Genomic DNA, 5788 nt, shown 5'->3' on the forward strand with positions numbered 1-5788 from the left:
GTTCTAAATGGTTGGACCAGTGAACCAGTGAACCGATGGCCTCACCGGTTCAATCTCTAGTTCGGTCCTAATAACTTTGCTTTTCACTAGGGCCACGAGCTTCTCCTCGGCCCCTAGCTTTAGATCCCTTTCTTTCTCAACCTCACGCAGAAGGTCAAGGATCCGCTAGCGGGTTTCGGTGTCCTTCTGGACCAACTCATCCTGCTCCTTCTTGACCCTGGCGGCTTCTTCGTCATCCTTTCGCAACCTCACCGACAGGGCCTCGAATGCCTTCTCGGCCTCATCAGCATCTCAACGGGCCTCGACCACCCATGACCGAAGATTGGCCGCCTCCCGGGTGAGCGAAGTCAGCTCAACCACCCTCTACTGGGCAGCAATGAGCTAATCTGTCACCTCCCCGCGTAGACGCACCTCCTTGACGAGGCGGTTCTAGGCCTCCTTCTCTTGATGAAGGAACTGAGATTTCCCCCGGCTATGAGCTATAAGGGACTATAGGGAGATGATGGTCAAGATACAAAAAGTATATAGAGTAAGAAAAGGGCAAGAAGTAGGACCAAGCAATACCTGGCTGGAGGGAACAACAACATCACACAATGTGCCTGTAGCATGGTCTAGGGCCTTGAGCATGGACGTGATCCCTACGTTGAGGCTCTCCCACTCCATGCTCTCTACGGTGTCATCAAGGGTAAAAAGCATCGACGCCGGATCCTATGGATCTATCCACTAGAGCAGGGGCTCACCCCGTGTGGGTGAGCCGCTGCCCACCAACATCAGGGTCATGAATGACTCCCCACCGGCCCCAAGCACCGTTGACCTCTCTTGTCATGACGTCCCCACCGAGACACCCCCTTTAGCGATGGACGGGGTTAGCAGTGCAGACAGGAACCTCTCTCCCAGCACCACAACTCCTAGGGCTTAGGCCATCGATGGCACGGGTCGCGCCAATGCCTCTGGTGACGCTGCGGTTGAGCCCAGCTGTGACCCATTTGTTATGGCCGCTGCCACCTACACCTGCGTCGGCAGGGTGATGACTAGCTACATCACGCTAGCCACGGTCAGTGCCACGAGCACGGTCGGTAGCCCCATCCGCCCCGCTATCGGTAGTGGTATCATGGCCATCACCGGCTGCTCCATGACCTACGAAGGTGCCCCTTGAACACCCGCGTCCACTCGTCCCATCGGGGGCACAGGCACCACCATGGGCGGTGCTTGTTAATCTTATCTTGGTTGGTGGGATCATCGGGATCAATGATAGCATAGTCATTCTCGGTCACTTACCACACTTGATCATTGATTGAACCAAGATACATCCTCATCTTTCTCTTCCAATAATCATAGCATGTGCCATCAAAGAACAGTGGTTTGCCCCCCACATGGTTGAACACAACTTAAGCCATAATTTGACACCGAGGTTGTTAATCCTTCAATCAAACGGTGAAAACGGCTCCGATACCACTTGAAAGGTCCTAATATGGCTAGAGGGAGGTGAATAGCCTATTTAAAAATCTACAAATCAACTAGAGCAATTTGATTAGTATGACAAATAGCATCATGCAAACTTGCTCTAGCTCTACAAGGGTTGCAAGCCACCTATCTAATAATTCTAGTTGCAATGATTACTTAGGCACACAAACTTGCTATGTAATTACTCACTAAGAGCTCTCAATCTTGCTACTCTAAAAAGCTCAACTAGATGAATGTAAATAATAAAGCAAGCTCTTAATTCTAATTACACTAAAGAGCTTGTATCAACTAGTTTGCAAGAATATAAATAAGTGAGTAGGGTGATTATACCGATGTGTAGGGGATGAACCAATCACAAGATAAATATATAGCCAAACACCGGGAGAATGCCAAAGACAAGAGACAAACGATTTTCTCCCGAGGTTCACGTGCTTGCCAACACGCTACGTCCCCATTGTGTCGACCAACACTTGGTGGTTCGGCGGCTAAGAGGTGTTTCACAAACCTTGTCCACACGGTTGGACACCGCAAGAACCGACCCACAAGTGAGGTAACTCAATGACACGAGCAATTTACTAGAGTTACCTTTCGGCGCTCCGCCGGGGAAGGTACAACTCCCCTCACAATCACTGGAGATGGCCACGAACAATCACCAACTCATGCCGATCCTCCACCGCTGCACCGAGCCATCTAGGTGGTGGCAACCACCAAGAGTAACAAGCGAAATCTATAGCGCAACACGAATACCAAGTGCCTCTAGATGCAATCACTCAAGCAATGCATTTGGATTCTCTCCCAATCTCACAAAGATGATGAATCAATGATGGAGATAAGTGGGAGGACTTTGGCTGAGCTCACAAGGTTGCTATGTCAATGAAAATGTGCAAGAGGATGAGCTTGAGCCGGCCATGGGGCTTAAATAAAAGTCCCCACGAAATAGAGCCGTTATACCCCTTCACTGGGCATAACGCGGGCTGACCGGACGCTCCGGTCAGACTGACCGGACTCTAGACCCAGCGTTCGATCAACTGATGTAAGCCACATGTCATCCTATGTTCAACAGGAGTCATCTGATCTCAACGGTCATGACATGACCGGATGCGTCAGTTACAAAGTGACTGGACGCTGGATCTCAGCGTCCGGTCGTTTCCAGTAAGCTTCCAAACGTGAGATTTCACGACCGGACTCATTCGGTCATGCTCGACCGGACTCACCCAGCGTCCGGTCACTCAACTTCTCTTCTATATGCCCTACGTCAGCATACGTCAGCACTGACCGGACGCACCCTGCCAGCGTTCGGTCGCTTTTAGCGCCAGCGTCCGGTCAAAGACCAAAACACACGCCCTCTGCTGCCACTGACCGGACGCTTTGGTCCAACCAAGGCTAGCGTCCGGTCACTTATAGTGACCTCCAATTTTTCTATCTAGGGCGCCGGTGGAGTTCCTTACTCTTGCTCCCAAACTTCACCACCCTTGATCAAATGTGCCAACCACCAAGTATATCACCTTGTGCACATGTGTTAGCATATTTTCACAAACATTTTCAAGGGTGTTAGCACTCCACTAGATCCTAAATGCATATGCAATGAGTTAGAGCATCTAGTTGCACTTTGATAACCACATTTCGATACGAGTTTCACCCCTCTTAATAGTACGGCTATCAATCCTAAATGTGATTACACTCGCTAAGTGTCTTGTTCACCAAAACAAAATGGCTCCTACATTTTATACCTTTGCCTTGAGCCTTTTGTTTTTCTCTTTCTTCTTTTCCAAGTTTAAGCATTTAATCATCACCATGCCATCACCATCGTCATGATCTTTGCCATTGCTTCATCACTTGGAGTAGTGCTACCTATCTCATAATCACTTGATAAACTAGGTTAGCACTTAGGGTTTTATCAATTAACCAAAACCAAACTAGAGCTTTCAATCTCCCCCTTTTTGGTAATTGATGACAACCCTTATACAAAGATATGAATTAAAGTTCATTTGAATCCATGTTGCTTGCCCAAGCATATTTACCATGTGTAAAGGATATGGGCAAGTTTCATGAACTCCTTATGATAGCAATTGCTCTCCCTACATATGTGCTAAGAGTTTGGATTGAAGCTTTGCACATATGATTAGATAGAAAATATAGGAGTCAATTTCTACCAAATGATATTAAGGTATAAGAGATGGACCTTTGAAGTGTGATACCAATCGGAGTGCATCAATATACCATCCTTAGCACCATTAGTAACTAGACATATACAAGAACTAGTATACCTCGTGAGATCAACATTACATGCAAGGGTCTAGTTTCCATAGAATGAACATAAGTCTAGTTACTTAGCCTATGCATGCTAGTTTTTCATTTCAACATTCAAACCTACAACTAGCATACACCACACAAACATGGATATTTGAAATTAAAACTTATGCCATGCAAGCAAACATATGTAATGCTCATTCAAATGCACTATACAAGTTTATGAGTTTGCTCCCCCTATTTGTATGCTCAAAATTTTAATTGATCTTTTCTTTTGTCATCTATTATCTCTCCCCCTTTGTTTCACTATCTTTGTACACTATTTCTGCCCCTTTGGCATCAATGACCACAAAGGCTTAAATTATAGATAGGGTAGGATTATTAATGTCAACAATTTGCACAAAAGGTGACCTCAAATTATAGATATGTTGGGGGTGAAACCATGTGAAATGAGGATCATTTTCCTAATTTGGTTCAATCTAGATTACTTGCAAAAGATATTTAACTCGGTTTGATCCAAGGACAAGCTTCTTCACACCTCCAAATAAGGGTTATCTTGTACCATGTTGAGTTAAACACTTATAGCTCATTTTCTAAATCAAACACTTGGTTTACAAGCCCACAAACATGTCATATGCTACCACTAGATCATTTCAAACATACAAGCAATAGTGGTACCATACAAGCATCAAATTTATTTGATTTTCATGAATGAGCCTATTCAAATGTAAAATATGTCTAGATGCACTAATCATGTCCTTAGCAAGGATGTATGCCATGCCAATCAACTTTTACCTTGGATTGCTCGAAGGAGAGGCATGTCATATAATGGGGGTGCATCAACACATATTGGAGAAGTCAAGTATGTTCAATTCATTCCTTAGCTTGCAAAACCTCTTCTCATCAAGTGGCTTGGTGAATATATCGGCAAGTTGATCTTCGGTGCCCACACTCTCTATGCAAATGTCTCCTTTTTGTTGATGATCTCTTATGAAATGATGACGGACATCTATATGCTTTAATCTTGAGTGTTGAACTGGGTTGTTGGTGAGCTTTACGGCACTTTCATTGTCACATAGCAATGGCACTTGCTTGAACTTGATTCCAAAATCACTCAAGGTAGCCTTCATCCAAAGTAATTGAGCACAACAACTACCGGCCAAAATATACTCCACTTCAGCGGTTGAAAGTGCTACACTATTTTGCTTCTTTGACGACCAAGAGACAAGTGATCTTCCCAATAGTTGATATGTGCCCGATGTGCTCTTTCTCTTAACTTTGCATCCCGCATAATCGGAGTCCGAATATCCAATCAACTCAAATCTTGCTCCTTTGGGATACTATAATCCAACATATTGTGTATGCTTTAAGTACCTCAATATTCTCTTAGTTGCCTTCAAATGACTTTCTCTTGGTGAGGCTTGAAATCTAGCACACATACATACACTAAACATCACATCCGGTCTTGATGCGATCACATAGAGTAGACTTCCAATCATAGACCGATATATCTTTTGATCCACCATGTTGCCACTAGTATCACTATCCAAGCTTCCACTTATCCCCATTGGTGTACTAATAGCTTTACTCTCATCCATTTCAAACTTCTTGAGCATGTCCTTGATATACTTGCCTTGACTCACAAATGTGCCATTCTTCATTTGCTTGATTTGAAGACCAAGGAAGTAACTAAGTTCTCCAATCATAGACATCTCAAACTCACTTGCCATCATCTTGCCAAACTCCTCACAAAATTCTTGATTTGTTGATCCAAAGATGATATCATCAACATAGATTTGTATTACAAATAAGTCATTTCCAAGCTTCTTGGTGAAGAGAGTGGTGTCAACCTTTCCCATCTTAAATCCCTTAGAGAGTAGAAAATCCCTCAATCTCTCATACCATACTCTAGGTGCTTGTTTCAATCCATACAAAGCTTTTCTTAACTTGTAGACATGGTTGGGTTTCTTCTCATCTTCAAAACTGGGAGGTTGCTCAACATACACAAGCTCATTGATGTACCCATTTAAAAATGCACTTTTCACATCCATTTGGTACAACTTGATGTTGTGGG

This window comes from Miscanthus floridulus, chromosome 7, assembly GCF_019320115.1.
Source record: "Miscanthus floridulus cultivar M001 chromosome 7, ASM1932011v1, whole genome shotgun sequence".
Classification (NCBI taxonomy): domain Eukaryota; kingdom Viridiplantae; phylum Streptophyta; class Magnoliopsida; order Poales; family Poaceae; genus Miscanthus; species Miscanthus floridulus.